The sequence below is a fragment of the Phalacrocorax aristotelis genome, chromosome 3, assembly GCF_949628215.1.
Source record: "Phalacrocorax aristotelis chromosome 3, bGulAri2.1, whole genome shotgun sequence".
Taxonomy (NCBI): Eukaryota; Metazoa; Chordata; class Aves; order Suliformes; family Phalacrocoracidae; genus Phalacrocorax; species Phalacrocorax aristotelis.
The window spans coordinates 27,779,304-27,803,319 of NC_134278.1; the positions used below are offsets into that span (position 1 = coordinate 27,779,304).

General features: G+C 42.4%; 1 protein-coding gene across 1 annotated transcript in view; it reads right to left on the bottom strand.

Annotated features, from left to right (window-relative positions):
* COL21A1 (collagen type XXI alpha 1 chain) overlaps positions 1 to 22,513 on the bottom strand; it is a 114,253-nt gene extending 91,740 nt beyond the window's left edge. Inside the window, exon 1 of the mRNA XM_075087005.1 lies at positions 22,405 to 22,513. The gene's annotated coding sequence lies outside the window, so the exon portion shown is untranslated. The remainder of the gene's footprint in view (positions 1 to 22,404) is intronic.
* Between the last annotated feature and the right edge of the window lie 1,503 nt (positions 22,514 to 24,016).

Sequence of the window (24,016 nt, forward strand, 5' to 3'; positions counted from 1 at the left end):
CCGGTAGTTTAAATTAAACTATTCTGCAACATGATTAGGATTTCCACTATTACAGGTATTCAATATAAACAAAATAAACCTACAAGAATTAGTACTACATGGTAAGATTACACTCAATATTTATGGCTTTGATATATATGTACTGCATAAAGTATTATGCAGATTATATAAAGGAGCAAAGAGGATTAAAGAAATTATATTTTCAGTAGATTTCGGAAAGAAGGCTTTGTATCAACTCTATAAAGGCTTTATACCAAATGCTGTACATTGAAAGCCAAAGTAAGCAGCTGATATATATTACAACACAAGCAAGAAGATACATATTTCTGAAAGCAAAGAATCCTCTCAAGTGGGACGGGCTGACTGTTTATTTTTCATATGATTCAGCAAAGCACAGCAAACCCACAGACTCCTCCAGTCTACAGCAGAAAAAGTTTGTGTTCATGTTCCAACATCTGAAGTCACAGAAGGCTTGTATTTTGCTGGATTTATTCCCACTCCAAGAGGATGCTGCGCCAGGTACCAGCAATTAGTTATTACGGGTTAAAGAAAAAGGAGGCTTACCACAGCATTTGAGCTACTGGACTGATACACAAATGATTGGAAAACAATATAGGATGGGCAACTTATGTAAGCAACCACAGTTGGCAGCTCAGCATTCTCGCTGCAACAAATGAATTTGAGGTCTCCCTGGAAACCATGATTTCATCCCATCTGTGAAAAGCCCGTGCTGTTATTTCTCTCTTTATCAAGCAACTTGAGATTCCACAGAATTTTCCTTCCTTGGGCAGACCCAAGGAAAACAAAACAGCTAATCTAATCAATAGGATAAAATCTGACACTCAAATTGTACAGTTGAAATTAACCTAGCATGCAATAATAGGATTCTTTGTAAGAAACATTTAAACCTACTCCTACAGGAAATCCAAAAGTTCGAATTTTGAGCATGCACATGTATATATAACTATGTTACCAAACAGGGAAACAGGAAACAATTTAATACAAATAACTACCTGAAGCAATAGTCTGGGAGACGATTTTGTCTGAGCTAAGGAATGTGGAGTTCAATTGGGCCAATGACAATTGCTGGTAAACAGAAGGAAAACAGTCATTGGGACACATAACTGGAAATTATATATAATAAATATATATCATTACATATAATTTTATATAATTTAGCAATGAAACCACTATAGAACTTGCCTCAAATCCAAGAGAAAGGTACAACAATCTCTAACAATGCATGTTGACAGAAAGAGGTACAAAGGCAACATAAAACCAGAACCAATCCAAGTAAGAACTTCTAATGCAATTTAAGACTATGTTAGTTGACAAGAGATACACTGAATTGCTCATCCATTACTGCTATGGTCTCAAAATCCTCAGAAAAGCAAGCCAGCCCAGGATTCAGGAACACTGTCAGTGCTACCAAATCCAGCTAGGTCCCAGTATGTCAGATACATATTTCTGCCAATAGCTCATCACTCACTTCTTTCTTTTCTCCTAACATTTATTTTCTTTCCATCTTTTTATTTTTGTTCTCCATTTTAAAAAAGGGAGGGTAGGGCTGGCTTAGATAAGATGCTATTTGTAATGTGATGGCTGCAACATTTGCTGTGAAAACAAGAGAAGCAGTAAGAAGCACAACAGGTGATTTAAAATAAGTTTGCTACGTGAAGGAAAGAATAAGTCTATGGGCTCTGTTTGCCTTCTGCAAGTACGGGACAGCATCAGAAATAGAAGTTACATTTACTGTCTTCCTAACTTTTTCTTCTATTCATTTGTCCTGTTTATCCCTCAAACAGGTTTGGATTACAGCATCAAGCAGAACAGATCAAACACATTAGTGGCATTCATTGTCTTTTTCCACAAATTATACTTAATGTTATTCTCAGTTAATTTAAGTATTGTCAAATGCTGGATGGGATAAGAATGATGTCACAGACTCCTGCTTTAGCTGAAGGTTTCCAAATTTTATTTGAAAACTTAGTCTTTTCCAATTCTTTAACCTTAATTCTCCCTCTTTTTTCCTCATTTCCAGAAACATTCAATAAAAGGTGAAACAGATTCATCTTTTTTTGTTTTAATAGCAATCCGTAGCCATGGGAAAAGCTGGTTAAAGTCTCTGTTCAAGCTTTCAAAACTTGATTTTGTTTTTTTACGCTATAGATGAATGGATGCTTATTCCATTTAACTTAGTTCAACAGCCTTTAGACTACATATAAAGGTATCATGAAGTACACTGGCCTTTAAAACATTTGATTACATGTTAGCATTTTGACAATGATATATAAACTCACTGAGATCGAACCAAAAAGAGTCATATGAGGTAAACAGACAAAAAAGAATTTTAGCTTTTCCAATTCAATGCTTTTTAAATGACAGGGTTTTTTTACTTAGTCTTGTTTTTACTGAAAATATTGACAAGTCATTCAAAGGAGACTGTGATTGCTGAAGGAATTGTAATAGTAGAAATTCTAGAGGAATTTAGGACCTGAACTAGTGAAAACTTTGAAAGAACTCCAGTGGTCTTCAGTGGAGCTAAATCAGACCCTTAGTATTTTAAACAGTTTTTTGAGGGAAGAAAATAGAAATTTAGCACATTCATGCTCAAAGGGGAAAACATAAACATTTGCTGTTTCAAGTATATCCAAAATTTGGCACTTTGAGAAACACTCACAGTTCCAGATATGGTATGATTCCAAACAAAAATTAAAACCATGCAAAATTTACATGCTTAGTTGGTTTTCATCTGCAAGAAGACTAAAGATACTCCAGCAAGTATTCAAGCTCGCTTCCTTTACAATGTGATGACTCTTCCAGCCTGTTATATGAAGACAATTATTTTTATTACATTCATAAAGTATAAAACTCCTTCCTGGCCCCTACCATATGCTTTTTTCTTCAGTCCACCAAGCAACTAAGGACACAGTAGCTGCAGAGTTGAGGAACTAGTGAACAGACAAATCACACCAAGGTTTTGCAAAGGTACAGGGTGGGGGGAAGGCCAGGGCCATCGAGCACTACACAATCTGTGTCTCTGGGTATTCCCTCCCCAGTAAATTCCTGTGTATTCCTCAGTTTTTAGTTTTGTTTCATATAGGTAAATAGCATTAAGAAAAATTATGAAGTAAGCCAACAGATACGATACAAACCTCAGTTTTAAATCACTTTCTGACATAGGAAAACCAGCAGTATTTCCCAGTCCCCCAGATGGGTGTCTGAAGAAGGAGCTGGTTTAAGTTGTACATGAAAGCACACACATTCTGAAGAGAAATGCTATTTCAACATCCATACAGTTAAGTGAAAGTTCATCCACTTTGCCAAAGCCACTATGCATGATCTTGGGAAGAGAAAGGATCATCCAGGATATTTTTGTCATCTAGTTTGACCCGTGTATGCATAAGCTATAGATTGTTTGCAAGAAACTGGATCAAACTGCTTTTTTAAGAAAAATGTCTAATCTTGTTTTAATGACTTGAGTGCATCCCTTGTCTCCCCAACCCCCTGAAACTTTTCTACTGTTTAATCAGTACCACTTTTAAGAAACTGCGTCTTATTTCAAAGATGAATTTGTCTGAATTTCCAGCCACTAGTTCTGCCTATGACATTCTCAGCAAAACTGACAGGTGCCCCTGACTCCCTTCTATCTGTATGCATACACAGCCCAAGCCACCACGCAGTCCTGTCCTTCGTATACTAAACAACTTGACCCTCATAAGATTCATGCTGCTGTACTTGTTTTCCAAATCCCATCCCCTTTTTGTTACTTTTGTTTGAACTCTACTTTTGAAATCATGTTTTTGACGTGTGGACATAGAACAGGGCACAATATTTTAGCATGCTTGCTATTGTAACATCCCAGATTAATTCCATTTCTACTCAAAAGCCTTGTACCTCATACATCCAAACATACTGGTCTGTTTCGCCCCAGGCCTGGAGCAACAGTGCATATTGAGGTGACTAGCTACTGAAAAGTGACACCAAAAAAAATCATCTCTGAAGTAACCTACAAAGAATAAGCTGATGACAGTGACTATTCAGGATGATCTCAGCAGCACTGCTGGCTGTAGGTATCCTCAGTGTCTGCTAATGAACCTGTTTCTAATTACTTAAAGAATGGCCTTTGCTGAAGCAATTTAGCTCCTTGAGGGGGGGAGGGGGGTGTGCAGCATTGCTACAAGTCACTAAGAGAGAACCAAGAGGATGGTCAGATGTCTGGGAAGACTCTGTAGGACTCCTGGGGCGTGGCGAGCAAGGATGGGGAAGCTGCATGCAGTCTTGGTCAATATTGTTCTGGGGCTGTGGAAGTGTAAGTGGGTGACAGGAATAAAACTGAGGTCTCTGCCTCTCTCCCCCATCCCCAACCTCCCTATCTAAATGCAGAGAAAGCTGTGGGGAGATCTCAGTGCATTCTGCAACTACCTAGAGGGAAGGTGTAGAGGAGATGGACACAGACTCTCCCCACAGGGACAGTGGAAGAACGAGGGGAAATGGGCACATGTGGGAACAGAAGAAATGCCAACTAAACATAGGGGAAACATTTTTTTTCCAGGAAGATGGCCAGACACTAGAAGAGGTGGCAAAATCTCCATCTCTGCAGTTATTCAAACCTGGACTGAGCAAGATCCTGGCCAGCCTACGCTAACTAGGTCTGCTTTGAGCAGAGGCTGGAACAGATAATCCCAGGTCACTTCCAACCACCATGTTTCTGTATCTCTGCAGTTCTTTTCCAGTACCCCTCCTTCTCACTCTTCAGAATACAATTTCCAGAGCACTTGCCCTCGAGGTGCGTAGTCCCTGCCCCTCAGGCACGTCACCCTTCTCCAAGCCGTTTGCTTTTCTGAGCGATTCTGTGGCAGAACAACAGAAGCTAAGACAGAGTGTGATGAAGAGCAGACAGGACGAAGAGGTGGGACAGGGTGAGGAAAGCAGGCCCAGATATCCCTGCCCTCCTGTCACCCTGGAGGGCAGAATGGGGCTCCAAGGGTGGCCACTGCCACCCCCTGTATCTTGACCTCTCGGCAACCAGACCAGCAGACAGCTGAGTAACCAGGAGAAAAAGTTTGGGTATTCTGAGTACACCCCACACTTTGGGTATTCAGAGTACACCCAGCAGCTACTCTGTATATCCCCCATCACATGCACAGAAAATGCAGCCATATTCCTGCACACGAGATGTCTACCAAACATCTTCCAGTTTGAAGTCAGCAATGACAAAATAGTATTTATTTTTTTTATTATGACACCTCAGAGGTGCTTAAGAAGGAATTCATCTTGTGTTCAGAGTCAATAGGAGCCTTCGTAGCAGAGATCCACCAGCTCTTCAGCTTTCAACTTTCAAACTGGCCTTTTATTGACTGTGATTCTTTAACAAGTAGTGGCAGCTTTCCCCCTTTCATCAGTAACTCCACCTCTTTTCTTTTTTAGGGGTCAGTGTTTGTATTAACGTGTTAAAAATGTTCCCTGCATGTCTTTGTGCGCTTGAATTTTCACATGTGATACTTTGTAGCTGGACACATAGCTCCATATCTGTATCATAACTGCCTAGCCATCACATTCTTGTTTTATGATTAACCATACCTTTGGTGACACTGGAGAGTGATTCTCCCACTACTAAGCTAGCAGAACCATAAGTACCATCTCATCTCTCCCTGTGAAAAATTCCCTGAACCCTGTAATACTGCTATAACCATTTCCATCCAATATCTTTGCTTTTTCTTTTCTCTCACTGCAGAGGATCAATGCTATCGGCCACTTGTTTAATCTTCAGACATTCATTAATCAGGAGTTAATAGTACGATAGGAGGACAGCCCCAAATCTATTGGATACCGTGAGGAGAACTACCCTCCAGTCTGAGAGGTGTTTGTCTTAACAACAATGACAACAGTTAGGGCCATGCAAGTTTGTTATACACTTGCAAATTCTCAGAAATCTTAATGTTCGAAACTGCAGAAAATTAGTCCTCAGCCAGTGCAGACAATTCCCTGCAAGCTGGCACTGCAAGGATGGAGTGGGGGTGGAGGGCAGCATCCTGTTCCATCTTGCCAGGTTACAGCACATGGGAAGAAGGCAAATTCTTTCCTCCCACTCTATGTCTATGAAGAAATCTTCAACATATGGGTCAGAGAGTCATTTGGGCCCCAGGGATGAGATTCACTACTATACTCAACGGTGATCCCAAACAGTCATAAGCACTCATCACCCATCACACCTCTTAGGTTTCCACCAGGGAACCAGAAGAAATAAGGCCTTTTTTTCCCCTCTATGGAGCAATAATAAAATATTATTTAGCATAAAGAGCATGTTACCTCAGACAACTCTGACAAATTTGTTAATAATTCAGGGCTATTGCATTTCTGAACCAGTCAACTTGACTTAAATTAGCAACAGGTGAACTAAAAGGCCATTAGAGCAGTTTAGGCAACAGTTTTTCTTTCAAAAGCACAGATGAATTTTTCCAAAGTAGTTCCCATATCTCAGAATATACAAAACACGAGTAACTTATTTTCCATAGAGTCCATTAAGGAATGCCTACTGTCACCAACATAGGTTGCAAAAATAAGAATAAACCAACCTGGCACACGTGCTGAGACCTATGACAAGCTGCTTACACTGTGTGTTGATGGTATCAGACAGGCCTAAAGAAAGTACAGGTCATGCTTTCTTGCATAAACAGGTGTATAACTTACCTTTCAGATATATCCCACAAATTAAAAAAGCAGATTTTATATCGTCATAAATTTTAATACATGGTTTTAAAAAAAAGTTAAAGGAATACAATGTTATTATTCATGCCAGAAATTTGACATTTCTAAAGATGCCAGATGCAATTTCAGACATATTCCAGAGTTATTCAAGTTGAGATGGGCCTTTTTTAAAATGTCAAAATGGTGTTCTTAGAAAAATGGGTAGATTTGGGGATGGTTTGTTTGCTTGCTTGCTTGTTTTAAAAAGCTGAATTCATATACAAGAGAGAATTCTAATATAATCTGTGTTTCCAAGAACACAAAACCTTGAGCATCACTTACAGTGTTTCCAGGGTTTATTCTGGCACTTGAAGCAAAGGATTATACAGCTGGACAAAGGTACCATGCATGCAGTCTTAGTGACTTCATAAAAAGAAGGCTTGTGGAGATAAATTCCTCTGTTAAATGTCAGTTCCAATTTGTATTTCTTACAGTAAATGAAAAGCCATGGTTTAAAAACATTACTAGCACAGATTCTTCAGACCATGGTTTTCTGCAGCCTCCCTTTTTAATTATATACAATCCTTAACCTTCTGCAAGCATTCCTAAGAGTCTGAGCGTTTATCACCAGAACACTAAAGATGCTGGAGGTAATAATAGCAGGTTTTAAATTTTTTGCTCAAGTTAATTTTTAAATACTTGCTGCAAATAGTTACTTACAAAATGAGGAGCTGCTAGTGCCTGTAATGGTACAAACCAAAACTTCCACATTCAAGAGAGTTCAGTGCCTGCATTTATGCTATGGAGCACCAGCATAAAACAATTTGGTTTACATTTGCTCTCCATGACCCACAAGATTCATGTTTATTTCTATAGTGTTATTAAAAAATACCTATTAGCTTTTAAATTGTGGGATTCATAAGCTGTCAAAAATATAGTAAGCCAGCAACACGAACAACCGTTAAACACAGAACAAGATAAAGAAAAAAAAAGTTCTACAGTCAACTTATCCAACATATAGCAATAAATAATGTTAGACAACACACAAACAAAGAGATCAAAATGGATCCACATTAAGAGTTTCTAAACATATTCCCTTTTATATGATGTTCCCTGTCTATGAAGTTTGCTTCATAGACTAAGTTTTAGTAGACTTAATTAACATGTATTAAAAAAGACAAGTTCAAAAATGCATTAAAGCTCTACTAAGGTAGGTAAGAACACGGTACAACTAATCGGCGTTGAAAACTCTGTACCAGAAGGCAACCTCCTCCTGTGCCTCAAGTCAGGCACAGCCTTTGCTGGTCAAGTCTTGTCTGTCGGTGCTACAGAGCATCACTGAGTGAATGTCAGAGACACACTTCTTCAGTTCTGCTCAGAGACATCTTGAATAGGAAAATCCTGAAGAAGCTATGGAGTGTGCTATTGCTCAATGCAGTATGAACAATATATTTGTATGCTTTAATTTTGCAGCTTTGTTTCTAATACAGCAACACACACATAAAATGTTTGCCATTATCCTTGACTGAATAAATCAGACCTTTCATGTAGCTTTCCTCTTCATCTAGTAAGAAGCATGATGTCTACCATAGCTGACACACATCTCACTTTGGTCCAGTGTAAACAACAAATGCTTCCTGTGTGATGCGGCTTGCTTTTGGAGGCCTAACACCCAAAACGAACCAGAGATCTCTAGTGCTGGTGAACATCAGTCATGCCGCACGGATCACACTAGAAACTGAAAACGTGATACCTATATTTATGGCATGCTCTGCAGTTCTGGCAAAAAAGGGCTTGAAACATACAATACCACCCATAGTTAACACCACACCTCATACTTCTCCTCTCCCATTCCACCTCTATCCAGAAACTCAACATTTAAACACTTCCCAGAAATATAAGGTGAATGGTTCAACTACTTCAGACTGAGGAAGGAACTAAACCTCGGTTGTCTTTTCTGACTAATGCTCTAAGCACATGACATAAAGAGTAAAAAATACTGCTTTTCATGGAGCTTGTTCCAAAAACACATGTTAAAAATTCCTGCTGGATCAGGATCCACAGGTGAGAAAGAGGAATTTCTACTCTGTAAATCTTTCTAAGAATCAGGCTTATGCTAGGTACCGACTGTGCCACACGGTTCTAGGCATGCCTAGGATCAGATGTATAGGTGTAGAGGAATTTTTATTGACAGAAATGCAGGCATAATGACTTCAGTTACCCCTGGGGTTGAGTAGAAACAAGTCTCTACGGCCCAGGCAACTAAAGTAGAAGTTGCATACCGAAGTCCTGAGGCCTTTGAGGAATGATATAGACAAGACTAATTTCTGTACCTAAGGGCAGCCCTTTCTAAGTAAGCCAGAACATACTAATAATGCAGAACGCAGGATGCTCTGCAGTAGATTCTGCACTTTGAAACAGAGGTGCAAAATTTAACTTAGGTGCTGTTTGCTGAAGCTGCATTCCCAGAAATCCTGATTTCAGTGGTGTCTCCTTCTCAGGTTCATTCTTCCAATACTTCTGTGTTCCCATGTGTCCCATGGAAGCCTGAAAATCAAGTTTCTTTACTGTGACTTGGCAAATATCACCTATTTAATTTCAACTGCATCACTCTGCTCTTCATTGTCCACCCACAAGTAAGAACCGTTTTAGAAATTTGTAACCATTCACCCAAAGCATGTCATTGGTTTCAGTTCTATATGCATTTTTATGGTCCATTCATTGGTGCAAGGCAGCAAACTACCTGATGTGCACCAAAGTCTATAGAAAATTTTATACAGAATTTATACAGAACTAAGGGAGAGATGGACAAATTCCTTTTCAGTAAAGTTCAATGTATTTTTACATAGTGAAGTATATTACAGTCTACTTTCTATGCTGCAGTATAAAAAAATACATAAACTATAAAATAAAAATGTAAAATAAGTATAGCATTTACCTAAAAGTTGTAAAACTAGCACCTGCAGGTTTTGACAAAAACAATCATTGTACAGGCACAGTGTCACTCCTTCCACTTAAAACGACTGGGTGGGCTGAAAAAAAGCTAAAAATACATTAATAGCGATCTCAATGGATCATAAAATCTGCACCTGGACTGTAATTTGTTGCATTCAGGCCTAAATAAACACAGTGTTGTCTGTAGTACTGGACCTCCAAATGAAACAAGTCAATAAGTTATCAAAATAAATAAGCATAGAAAATTACATCGTATAACTTGAAACTTTGAATAACGGCTATTCTATTTCCAGTTACAGAATGATATGCCATGCTCTAACATTGCTTTTCATGTAAAAGAAACAACCATGTTCTTTGAAATTCCATGCAAATTCAAATTCTATTCACATTTCAGGTTGATTCTGAGCCAGCAATGTGCCCTTGTGGCCAAAAAGGCCAACAGTATCCTGGGCTGCATTAAAAGGAGGGTGGCCGGTCAAGGGAGGTTATCCTCCCCCTCTACTCCACCCTGGTGAGGCCACATCTGGAGTTCTGTGTCCAGTTTTGGGGTCCCCAGTTTAAGAAGGATGGGGAGCTGCTTGAGCAAGTCCAGCAGAGAGCTACCAAGGTGATCAGGGCACTGGAGCATCTCCCTTATGAGGAAAGGCTGAGAGACTTGGGTTTGTGCAGCCTGGAGAAGAGAAGACTGAGGGGGGATTTCATCAATACCTATAAATATCTGAAGGGTGGGTGTCAAGAGGATGGGACCGGCCTCTTTTCAGTGGTGCCCAACGACAGGACAACAGGCAATGGGCACAAGTTGGAACACAGGAAGTTCCACCTCAATACGAGAAAAAACTTCTTTCCTGTGAGGGTGACAGAGCAGTGGAAGAGGCTGCCCAGAGAGGGTGTGGAGTCTCCTTCCCTGCAGGCATTCAAAACCCACCTGGATGCATTCCTGTGCCTCCTGCTCTAGGTGTGCCTGCTCAAGCAGGGGGGTTGGATGAGATGATCTCCAGAGGTCCCTTCCAACCCCTACCATTCTGTGATTCTGTGGTTCCCCCAGTTTTGATACTAACAAAATACAAAACTACTGAATATCAAATACTATGAGAATAGTAACTTAATATGTTCAGGCACATTTTATAGAAGCTATATTTGCCAGTACAACAATGGTGGTATTTGCAGGTACTTTAAGACCACAATAGTTATATAAGTGGTCTGTGAGTTCTAGATACTTTACACAATAAGCTAATTATTTTTGTATGTTCATTTACCACTTCAGAATGACTTTGTGAAAAAATGTCATCTCCTTGTGCTGGTTTTGGCTGCAGTAGAGTTAATTCTCTTCATAATAGCTAGTATGGGGCTGTGTTTTGGATTTGTGCTGGAAACAGTGTTGATAATTCAGGGATGTTTTCGTTACTGCTGAGCAGTGCTTACACAGAATCAAGGCCTTTTCTGCTTCTCACCCCACCCCCCCAACAAGCAGGGTGGGGGTGCACAAGGAGTTGGGAGGGGGCACAGCTAGGGCAGCTGACCCCAACTGACCAAAGGGATATCCCACACCATATGCCATCATGCTCAGCATATAAAGCTGGGGGAAGAAGGAGGAAGGGGAAACATTCAGAGTGATGGTGTTTGCCTTCCCAAGTAACCATTACATGTGATGGAGCCTGGGTTTCCTGGAGATGGCTGAACACCTGCCTGCCCGTGGGGAGCAGGTAATGTATTCCTTGTGTTGCTTTGTTTGTGTGTGCAGCTTTTGTTTTACTTATTAAACTGTCTTTATCTCAACCCACAAGTTTTCTCACTTTTACTCTTCTGATTCTCTCCCCCATCCCACCAGGGGGGGAGTGAGTGAGCAGCTGGGTGGTGCTTAGTTGCTGGCCAAGTTTAAAACACAACGGTCCTTCAAAAAAAAGTCTCATCAGAGGAATGCCTGGGGTATAGTATCAACATCCAAAGATGGTGTGTATAATATCATATACTGTTCTACTCAAACTAATAAACTGATTCACTCTGACTAAAATGGATTTTCGTGCTTCTAAGCCTTATTCTAAGATGTGTGATTATATTCTCTGTTCTTATATGGGCGGTATAATTAATCAGAATTCACAACGAATTTGCAAGTAACAGAATTTAGCTATAATTTAACCATAATAATTAGCAGTTATATCACATAAATATGCATAAAATATAAGCATTGCTTTATATTTCAGATCTTTAAAATCAAATGCTGTCATGTATGTTTTGAAATTAATTAGTTAAAGATTAACTGTTTTTTAGATAGTATAAAAGGTGAAAAAAAGCACATACACAAACACAGAAAGTCAATTCCTTTTCAGCCATATTATAAAATATGCTTCCATGACAACAGAAATAGATTTAAAATATCAACCAGTGGAAATATATAGGCAAATAAGACTAGAAAATAACCACTGCAGGAAAAAGGTGGCAAAATGTCTATGTCACAAAAAATACTAGAATTATTTCATAATAATTATCATAATAATTATGAATATTTTCCATGGTATCAAAATACTCTCTACATCTTGGCCTGTTCATTTTCAGGAGAGAAAGGCTGCCTACTGTTTATTCAAAGAAGAAAATAGGTTAATGATTTAAAGTGATTATATATTTACTTCAGGTGTCGATCATCCATGCATGAGTTCTATTTTGGTGTTAGTGTAGCAGAGCTTTCAGGATAAATCACCACATAACAGAATTTTCACAGCACTTGGATTTCTGAGTAATATTTCATTGCCTGCAGTTGCCCAACTTTCAAAAGGCATCCTATAAATAATTCTGCAGGAGCAGAAGACATATATTAGCCCAGCTCTATTTAAAAATGAGTGAATGAGAAAACAAATTCAAAACTGCATGTGGACCAGTGTTGAGGAGCAGAGAGAATCAGGTCTTCTGCAAAGCACTGAAACTTTTGCAAAGGAAATGCTCTGTATTGGACAGCTCCAGGATGGTTTTGTTGAATGCCTTTTTCTTGCTACTGCCAGGTTCCATCAAACCATTAACTACTGATTTTCTATGGTGAGTACTTAGAGTAAGTAAGTATACCTATGCACACACAAAGAAATTTTCCTTTGCTAGAAACACGTCCTCTGAGGGCAGATACCTTATTTAAATCTAGATCAGAAAAGAAAATAAGTAGTACAATAAATAGAATGCCTTTGCTTTTTAGGAAATAAAAATTAAGCTTTTTACTTGGTACTGCCTGGCTTCCTTGAAAACAACTATGTGCTTCTGAAAATTAGGTGCAGCTGTCCTTTTTTTTTTGGCAAAAGTTGTCAATGTTCATTTCAGCTGAGTCACGAGCATGCCATGACCGTGTAGGCCCCTTTGCACAGCAAATGGACTTAATCACAGGGGCATACAATTACATTCCTTTGTCCTCACTGTCAATTCATCAGGGAATAACAAACATAAAACTCCATTGTCTAGGATCTTAAAAAAAATTGCTGTTATTCCTATTCAGCAAGTCTTCCTCCCCTTCCCCACCCTTTATTCTTTTCCATGGTAGTAAAAAAAGCAAAAAATGCCCTTATCGCTTTATCTTCTATTACACTGCAAGAGTATATTTTCCAGTTTAATATATTGCCAGCATTTAGATATATTTTATCATCATGACTTGTGCAATTCTGAGGGATTCTCAATTTTACTCTTCAGGGACAGGAAGAATCTCCTCCAGGTCTCTTTATTGCCCATTCTTCTCTTTCTCTTAACTTCCAGACAGAGCTATTGAAAAAGCCATTTAATTTATTTGGTTGGTTTGCTTAGGGTGGCCATTTGATCCTCGCTTTCTCTGCAAGTGACAGTTTCTGAAGGTCAAAGATTACTTCTTTTCGGTAGGTGAGAGTTGCAGTTTCCTTTCAGTAAGGAAGATAATTAGGAGGTTTGTTTCTGAAAATTCCCCACGACATATTAATACCTTTTATTTTTGCATTACCACCACTTAAGTTGCTATGAAGGGCTCCATTCTTTACATAGCACCAATGTTCTTGGCTGTACTTTTCCACATTGTTCTACCTCATGAGTTGATGGTGAATCTCATGGTATATCTCAAAAGTTCTCTCACTTTGCCCACCCAATTCTGCTCCTTCCTAATGGACTTTTAAACAAAATGCAATAACTAGGCATAGTGGGAAAGGAGGGCACATAGTTCCTTACCAAGGCACTGACATTCAGTTCAGCTTATATTCTGCCAGGAGTGACCTACTTTATCTTTCAGTCCTGTGCTATCAAGGCCAAGATTTTGAGAGCTGGAGACTAGCATAAGCAATCAATCCTCTGATTGAATAGAAGTTCAGCATCCTTCTAGAGAAGCTGGCAGCTCATGGCTTGGACGAGTGTACTCTTCGCTGGGTAAAAAACTCGCTGGATGGCTGAGCCCAGAGAGTTGTGGTGAATGGAGTTAAATGCAGTTGGTGACCAATCACAAGCGGGGTTCCCCAGGGCTCAGTGTTGAGGCCAGTTCTCTTTAATATCTTTATCAATGATCTCAATGAGGGAATCGAGCGCATACTCAGTAAGTTTGCAGATGACACCAAGCTGGGTCAGGAGTGTTGATCTGCTCGAGGGTAGGAACGGTCTGCAGAGGGACCTGGACAGGCTGGATCGATGGGCCAAGGCCAATTGTATGAGGTTGAAAAGGCCAAGTGCCGGGTCCTGCACTTGGGTCACAACAACCCCATGCAACACTACAGGCTTGGGGAAGAGTGGCTGGAAAGCTGCCTGGCAGCGAAGGACCTGGGGGTGTTGGCTGACAGCCGGCTGAACATGAGGCAGCAGTGTGCCCAGGTGGTCAAGCAGGCCAACAGCATCCTGGCTTGTATCAGGAATAGTGTGGCCAGCAGGAGTAGGGAAGTGATCGGCCCCCTGTACTTGGCACTGGTGAGGCTGCACTTTGGATACTGTGTTCAGTTTTGGGCCCCTCAGGACAAGAAGGACATCAAGGTACTGGAGCATGTCCAAAGAAGGGAAACGAAGCTGGTGAAGGGTCTAGGGAGCAAGTCTTATGAGGTGCGGCTGAGGGAACTGGGGTTGTTTAGTCTGGGGAAGAGGAGGCTGAGGGGAGACCTTATAGCTCTGTACAACTACCTGAAAGGAGGCTGTAGTGAGGTGGGGGTTGGTCTCTTCTCCCAGGTCACTAGTGATAGAACAAGAGGAAATGGCTTCAAGCTGCATCAGGGGAGGTTTAGATTGGATATTAGGAAAAATTTCTTCACTGAAAGAGTGGCCAGGCATTGGAAGAGGCTGCCCAGATTGGTGGTGGAGTCACCATCCCTGGAGGTATTTAAAAGACGCATAGGCACAGCACTTCATGGCATGTTTTAGGAGACATGGTAGTGTTGGGTTGATGGTTGGACCTGATGATCCTGGAGGTCTCTTCCAACTTTAATGATTCTATGATTATGTAACTTTCCCTTGCATTTTTGACTTGGGCATAAAGTCTAATCTCAGAGAGCCACTTCCCACAGGGTGCTTTTTGTTTTGCAGCATTTACAACAGCTGAGAAAGGAATTAATTCACAAACCTAACAGTTCAGCAATGGTCCACTTCTTCCATCTTCAAGTCATATTCTGCATAATTCACCCAAGTTATTGCACAGATGTGCCTGCCTTCTCTTCTTCACATAGGACACTGCAGCTTTGCTTACAGTGTTTTTCTCCTCTGCCGGGAATATTACTCTGTATCCTCTTCTTGCAATGAGGAAAGGGGACATAGTAGGAAACCAGGGTCAGATCCCAAGTGCAAGTAAGTAGTAACACGCTGATATGGTCAGAGAGCACTGCAATTAAGGGAAGAGACATTTATTTAAACAGCCTTGCTCTGTCTAATGGAGTCTGTCTGGGCCAGAGCTCCAAGAGAGCCACCCAGGAGATCCTAGGCAGTTAAAAAGCTAAGAAAAAGAAATTATTACATTTCGGGACACTAAAGGCAGTAGGTATTTTTCTAATTGTACCTATAATTTGCATCTTTTAAGTGTCTGACATGAGGAAAAGAATCTTAGAATAGAATCATAGAATCATTAAGGTTGGAAAGGACCTCTAGGATCATCAAGTCCAACTGTCAACTAAACACTACCATGCCACCTAAACCATGCCCTGAAGTGCCTCACATAAACATCTTTTAAATACCTCCAGGGATGGCCACTCTACCACCTCTCTGGGCAGCCTATTCCTATTCTTTCAGTGAAGAATTTTTTCCTAAAATCCAATCTAAATTATCACTTAAAGTATCATTTCATATGTCTTCCTGTCTTCCCTCAAATGTACACATTACACTGATAGACTAGAAAGCTCATCATGAGACCGTGTGGTCCCTCCCCGGCAGCTCCCCTGATAGTTTGGCAAAAGTTCATACAGTTTTGCACACTTTAGTGAAGCAAGGGTGATACCACAAGATTTTAAACTGGGCTCAATAATCTGGTATTTTAATAAACTCTAGTGTTGATACAGCTATGCAATGTTATCTTGACCTCTCCATATAAGATACTGCAAGCTGTTGTGGAATTAGGGAACTCTTAAGGGGATGAGAAATGGAATTATCTACTGAGATCAAAAGAAGCACAAGGTATTCTTTACAACAAAGACTTGCCAAGTGTCTGTTGAAGGCTGAGCCTAGATGTACTCCTGCTGTTAGACCAACTGCAGCACTCTTCTGTGTCTTCAAATCACCTTAATTAGGCTCATTTTTATATGCTGCAACAGTTTCGACTAAAAAGAAAACTTTTGGAAATCATTAACTGAACTTAATGAAGAAAGTACAGATTGTTATAAAATATTTTGGAAAATACAAGCTGGCATGCTTTAAAAATTGTTTGCTTAATCTCAAACTAAAGCTCAAGGGGTTTTTTCCACTTTTTGTTGATGTTGGATATAACTGAGTTCAGGCAAGTTAGAACATGTTTTATCACCACGGCTCTGAAGATTTACACAAAAGAAAGAGGAAAAGAATTGACAGTTTGGATAATGGAAATCAATATTGTGCATTTTGGACTAGTACAAAAAAAATACAGAGCCTAGGGTAGAGTAAATGGTCTTTAAAATATACAAAAATGTTCTGAGCTAACCAAATATCAGTGTTAATGTACACTCCAACCACAGAAGTTGGGACACTCTTCATTCCAACAATTCAATTTCTCCCTTTCAAAGACAGCTTGTTTTGTCACATCAGCAAATATACAGGGTGCTACAGCCACTTCAGCCCTGGATATCCCATGTCCAGACAGACACATCTAGAGCCCTCCCATATAATATTAACTTCCCAATTAAAACATACAAAAACCCAATGATCACTTTGTTCAAAGTCTTTTACACTCACACACAAACTGACACACTTGTAAGCAAGTAGTCAACTCCTACCAGCAGAGTTTATCTATGCCAAAGATGGGGATGGCAGAGCTACATCCCAAACCATTGATTAGCACCTCCTACTTACACAGTATTTCTGCTACCACCTCTAAGGACAGAGATGCATGTACATGAAGCAGCAGCAGGACCTGCCATACCCCTCTGCCATACATCTCTCTCACATCATGCAGGACTGTAAGAGAAGCAAACCTTACTCTTCAAGGTCACTGAAGTACTGCTTCACCACTGCACAGTCCCCTTACTTCTCTTCATACCTCCCTTTATCACCTTCCCAATAGCCAGAACAAGTGACACTTCTCCCAAAGCCCAGGAGGGGGAGGAGAATTGTCAGGGGCCAATGAGGAGGGAAAACAGTTAGCCTGAGAAAAAATGGGTGGCTGCAGAGGTGATAAGAGGCACCCACAACATGGGACAGTGGAGAAGACAATGAGGAGAGCTGGTTTGGATGAAAAGTGTGAGGGAATAAGAGAGATCCTGCTGCCACAAAGCTCCCCCAAACCCTTCCTGTCCTAAAAATGACCTGAGCCCTCTCACACCTCTGTCCCTGTGTCAGTTCCCAGAAGACCCCTGTCCCTAGTCCCAGAGCCAAAGGCAGGTGGCCCTTACAGCCCCTTCTCAACCCCTTCTGCCTCAGAAGAGCTGCGATTGACCCCGGCCCCTCCTTGTCTTCCACTTGCCCCCCACCCGCCATCCCAACGATCTCCAGAACCCACTCATTTTGCCACATCAGTATTTATTTCTGTCTACACTGCTAAGAAGCCTCCAGCTTCTGTTATTAGTTCAGTGTCTCATGCCTCAAACCGGAGCTTCAGCGCAAGCTACTGGAACTAATCATGGCAGAGAGAAAAATCTTGGAATATAAAAGTCTGAATTATGAAGAGGCCTTAAAGTTCTAATATACAAGGCAGAAATTTAGATTTCCTATGTGCTAATGCAGTATTCTTAACAGGCTTACTTTGAACTGACAGAGAATTCAAGGAAAAATGTAAATCTCTCACTGGCGTGAATGACAGTTTTATTTTTCACCACATCAAGTTCAAACAAACTTCCCTGCAATTTTTGCATGTTCTTAGTTATAGAGAATGTGTCTCATTCCAATGCCTGTATGTTTTACTTAGAGGAGCTATTAACTTCTCACTATTTAAATCCTGTTTTATTACAGTATAAAACACACCGATAAAAAGATCAATTACTCAATCCAACATTGAAACAATATAAATCACACAAAATTCCAAAAGGTTGACATGTATTTACTTTGTACTTTTATTTCCATTCATAATATTATTCAGTATGATCAACACTGCTCATCTCCCTGGTTTCTGTCTGCTCTTAATCACGAATAGTGTGCCTGACATCTACCCTGGAAGGCTAAATCAATCAACGCTGCTTTAAAACAATGTCTGTGCAGATTAATGGTAACTTAGAAAAAAGTTTCTTTTGTAAGCCTCACAGTACCCCTGTGCCATGGAAACTAGAGAGAGGAAAAAAGCCTCTCAAGCCATTTTGTCTATGCCCCCATGGGTCTAAGTTTTCTTCTACCATATATTGCTTTTTTCCACAGCCATTCCAGTTTTAAACGAAGCAACACGGAAGCCTTGCAGGGCTCAGCCTATTTTCATTTGTCAGGGAAGAAATGCCAAACCTTGATTTTGTTGTTGTTGTTGTTGTTATTTAAGAGTAATACATATTGCCATGGTAAGCAACCTCCCTAACAATTTTCTGCTCACCCCTAAGTTTTACTCTGGACTAGTAGAGTTGGCTATCTACAAGCAGACCCTTGCTGAAGGAGCCAGCTCCAATGCAAAGACCTGCGTGTGGTCACTGCTGGTGCTCAAATAGGTGCACCAGATTCTGCTGGCAGGCGATGCACAAGGGGCATCAAACCCTACACTCCTACATGCTCCAGCACAGGCAAGCTAAGGACGTGCTGCAGTAGGACAGGGCGCTGAACCACACATCTCTATTGCACAAAACTCTTCTAGAGACCTTGCTGTCTTGTGTAACTGGGGGAAATAGAACTCTCCAGCAACCTCCTTGTGGATAGATGGCAAAGTTCGCCTTGCAGTCTCTGTAGGTGCACTCTTTCTAAAGCCCACATCTTTGGATACCTCGGATACCCACCACTGTGCTAATGGGTAGATTTCACACATTTTCAACACAAAAACTGGGTCAGCGAAGCTTTGAAATTTGTCAGGGCCCTCACAGCACTAACAGGCCTTTACTGGTCCATTCCTATAGCCCAGGACCCCACTTCAGCCCCCCTGGGGCCATCAGCCCCTGCCCCAGCCACAACACAGCAGGGTGGGTCTCCAGCTCCCCACATCCTTCTCTGCCCAGCCCCAGGCCGGGCCTACCCATGGGCCCAAATCCCAACCCAGCCTTGGCCTGTGCCTGGGAAGGCGCCCAATGCCTGGGGCTGGGGCTGCCCCAGTGCCCTGACAAAATGTGTCCTTTCAGACAATTTGGAGAATCTCTGACGGTGTACAGGGCAATACACTGACAGCAGAAGAACTAAATTAAAGACAATGCATTTTATAAGGCACATTTTGATTTCTTCAAGCACTCTAGAGTGCCATGCTGGCATGGGTGTGATGGGAAACAAGGGAAGCAGCAGAGGAGGAAGGAGCAGAAGACGCCACATGAACAGCATGGCTTCAGTGGCATTACTGCGCTCAGCTCTGGTCATGCCAGCTCAAAGAAGGGAAAAAAAGGCAGAAACAAAGACATCTTAATAATACAGATGACTAAGAGCATTAAAAAGGCTTGTCTTAAAAAGAGACACTGGAAAGATTGAATCAGCTGTATTCAATGCCTCTCTAAAACAGTAAGGGCAGAACGCAGGGACATGAAATAATAATAACCTAGAAAGAGAGGTTAGGCCTTGTGTGTTCCCACTTTTACAAAACAAGGATGTTCAGAAGAATTAAGTGATCCTTTTGTGGACTGTGAAGCCAGTTTCACAAGCAATCGCCAGAAGCAAAGAATGTAGCAGAATTTTAAAAATAATTAATACGTAATTTGATAATAACAACACAAAGTATAAAACAATAAAACAATAGAACTAGAGCAAAGCAGCAAAAACCTCTAGGTAATGGAGATAAGGGAAGAAAAACATCAAGTCTCATGCCAGCCAGCTATTTCCATAATTAGTTCTGCTAATAACTGGACTGGGCAAAAAACTTGCTTAATCCAGTAGGACAAGCTACACTTTTCAAAGTATGTTTAAGAATATACTATAATGCAAGTAATTTCGAAGAAGATGATCACAGCCAAGCTAGAGGTAAAGTAAACCAAAGTTTTGCCTCATGGACTACCTGAGACACATCTGTACTACTGAGGACTTGGAAGGAGCAATGTGATACAGTTTACAGAACTGTGCTATGAAACTCCGCTCAAATCTCCTAACATTTACCAATAAGCCAATTTATTGGTTGTGATGGCGCCAAACCAAAATGTGATGTTCTTCAGCATATCATCCACCACTGCTCTAAGACTTCAACTGTAAATGCAGTTAGAGCAGAAGGAAGAAGAATCACAAAATCTAGTATAAAAGATACATGAGTGAAATATTATAAATGGAGCACTGAGCTGTATTTACTTTACAAAGCTGCCTCTTTTATATGCTCACCAAGAGTGTCAGTTCACAGGCTGGTGGGCTCCTGGTAGCCTCTGCCACCCTGCAAGCCCCTAAGGGACCTGGAGAGATCATGCAGTGTCTCTCCCAACCAGAACGCATGGTCACCCTTGCCTCAAACATGTTAGATCTGATGTTAAAAAGCTCCAGTGAAGAAGATCCCACACCCTACCTGGACAATCCAATGCTCAATTACCTGTACAATTAGGCAGCACTTTCCCTACCATTTAACTTAGTATCTCCTGCTGCAGTTCAGCATGCTGATTCTTGTTACGTCTCCACTAGATGTGGAGAACGGTTTCTTTCCCACCACTCTGCAGCAACCAATTACATATTTGAAGATTGTTATCACACCTCTCATCACATCTTTGCTTCCCTAGACTGTAAAATTCCAGTTCTTTCACTATTTTCTCATAGGTTATGTTTTCTAGATCTCTGATCACCTTTGCTACTCACCTCCTGCCTAACTGGTAGAACTGTTGTGTCCAAAATCCCATACGGTACCGATACCAGACACTGACTCTGAAGTCACAGCTACGATGAGATGCCATCACACATGTGCAACATGACTGTTATGCATCCCAGAATGATGTTTGTCTTGATTTTTTTTATTTAAATATCTACACACACATATAAAAACAGTATGTGGGTTTCTTACTGACTGCTTTTCAGTTTCTGATCAGCTGTAACTCCTCAATCCTTCTTTTGCAGTTCCTCTGCTTTGCCAGTTCACCTGACCTTGTACATAGACATCACATTTTGCACGTCTCTTTAACATGCTGTATCCTACCAGAGTCCTCATGCTGAAAACTACATTTCCTAAGGGAAGTACTTAACAGTTTTCACAGTTCTTCAAACAAATATCTTGCGCCCATTCTTCAGTATTATGTATTTACATAAATATCTGAGAGACATATAATAAGCACTCCCACCATTATTAATGTTTGGGAAAACTTCCAAGTGGGTTTACTAAGTAAATCTAATAAACCCACATGGCTTTCTCAGGTGCCTGAAAGCTGGAGGATTCTCAGAATCAACCAGTGGATGCATTTTCCAGGCTGTGAAATCCTTGAATCGGAGACCAGATCCTTTCAGTACGGTAAGTACCACACACACCAAAGCTCCACACAACCGAACAGCAGTACTCAGAAGTGGCCCACAGAGCAGATTTTTCCTTCCAGGTATGGAAACAAGCATAAATTGCCCTTATTACGAATTCGTCTACTATTACTTATGTAACGTCCGACCTCCCATTCAACTATGGAAGAAGTTAAAGCACACATACACGAAGTCAGTAACTCGTCTCACCCGTGGTGCGAGAGCAAAGTAGATTTCTGTACGGCACAGGCGGCTATAACGTGGTATCAACTGTTTCATCTCCTGCCAATAAACCGAGCGAGGATTTTAAGCCAGCACAATCTGCCTGCACGCACGCACTGCAATCCCACTACAAAATGACCAAAACCGCACCAGTGACACAGTCCGTCCCCAGCTCCCCGTTAAAAAGGAGGCACAAAGTGCCTCACCTCGGACCCAAGGCTTTCTGCCGCCCACCGTCCCCCACGCCCGGGCTCCCGCGGCGGGACACCGGCTGCGGGGCGGGAGGCCGAGGCCGCCCCGATGGCCGCACCTGCCCCCCTCCCCCCCCGCACTGCCCCTCCGGCCGCATCCCCCGAGCGAGGGGAGCCCCGCAGGGGCGAAGCGGCCGCGGGGAGCTGCGCTGTCCCCCCGCTGCCCCGGGATGCCCCCGCTGACCTGCACGGGCGGCCGCACGCCCTCCCTCCGCCAGCCGCGCTGCCCCACCTGCCGCAGGGCTCTGCTCGCTGCGGCGCGGCTCTGCCCACGCCAGCTCGGCGCCGGCCCCGGCCCCGGCGCCGGCCCCGGCCCCGGCCCCGCGCCGCCCGCGGGAGCCCGGCCCCCTGGCAGCGCCGCCCCCCGCCCGCCTCCCCGCGGCGGCGGGGAGCTCCCCCCCCACACCCACCGGCCCCGCGGCGCCCCGCGGCCGCCGGCCAGCGCAGAACCCCAGTCCAGCCTAGCCCAGCCTAGCCCAGCCCAGCCCAACCGAGCCCAGCCGAGCTGAGCCCAGCCCGCCGCTTTGCTGCTCCCCTCCTGCACCTCCAGAACGCGCGTCCCCCGCTATCCCGCCTGGTCCCCGGTAAGGGGTCGGGTAGCCTTTCCCCGGTCTGAGAGAGCATCCCGACCCCGGGCTGTACCTGGGATTAGCGAGCTGGTTGATACAAGAGGGGTGGACCGGTAGTTTGAAGTAACTTGGTGACGATGCACCTTTCATTTCAGAAGTACTTGGTCTGGGGACCTTACTGCCAGATTAGGTAATTTTTAGCCACACACCTCAGCGCTCCTGTTGCACACATGGCTTCACACTTTCTGAAGTGAAGCTGTGTCGCAAACCTCCAGTAATCCCCACATGGACCTTTCATCCGCATCCACGGTACCACCACCCATACCAGAGCTCAGGTGCAGAAGCCCTTTTTCCGTCCATGCAGAACTATTGGCATTTGTTACCCAGATGCCTCCCTCCCCCTTGCAAGTTGTTGTGACAGAAGAATAGATCTAATCCTGTGGCTCCAAAAGCAGTGCCCAGATGGACACCTTGAGTAGATTCCTGCCCATCTTCCGGCACTTCTTTTTCCAGGTGAAGGGACAGGGTGACTTTGGTGAGCCCTGGCCTCAGTGACTTCTGTGCCCAGGAGACAGGCTGGTGGGAACACTTGTCCTTAAGGAACTGGATGACCAGCCAGTGAGCTTTTATATGGAGAGGTGTTACCACCACCAGGAGCTGGTGTCCTTCACTGCTTTTACACAGACTTCAAGAACCCGCACACTTGAGAGAGGTGTGGCAAGCCTGGCACAGGCGAAGCAGTATTTAAAAACTCTGGGGCCGTTCTCTAATTGTCCTTTATTCCCAGGTTGTACCTAGGTGATGTTCCTTACATGTCCGTGAAGCTCCTGGAGGAACCTCAGAGCTGTCCCACATGGGCCCTGTCCTCCTGTCAAGGAATGCATATGGAGAAAAATACTAATTAGGTAACATGGATGTGGCAGCTTTCAAGCAACTGGATGCCTGGCTAACATGGGTCCGAGGCTGGCAGGTAAGAAGGGGAATGCAGCTTCACTAGTTCTCTGCAAATAATATACGTGTTCTCCCAAACATAAGAGACACCTGCGTTAGAAAGTGGTATGGGTTATGGATGCCAGCAGTCCCAAACAGAGGCTCCTTGCTCTCATACTGAAGGTCTTCACCCCATCTGCCAGTGCCGTTTTCAGGATCTGAGGCCAGCTTGTCTTCTTGATGCTAAATGTGCTTTTCCAAGACATCGTGGGCTATTTGTACTATGAGCACAGCAGT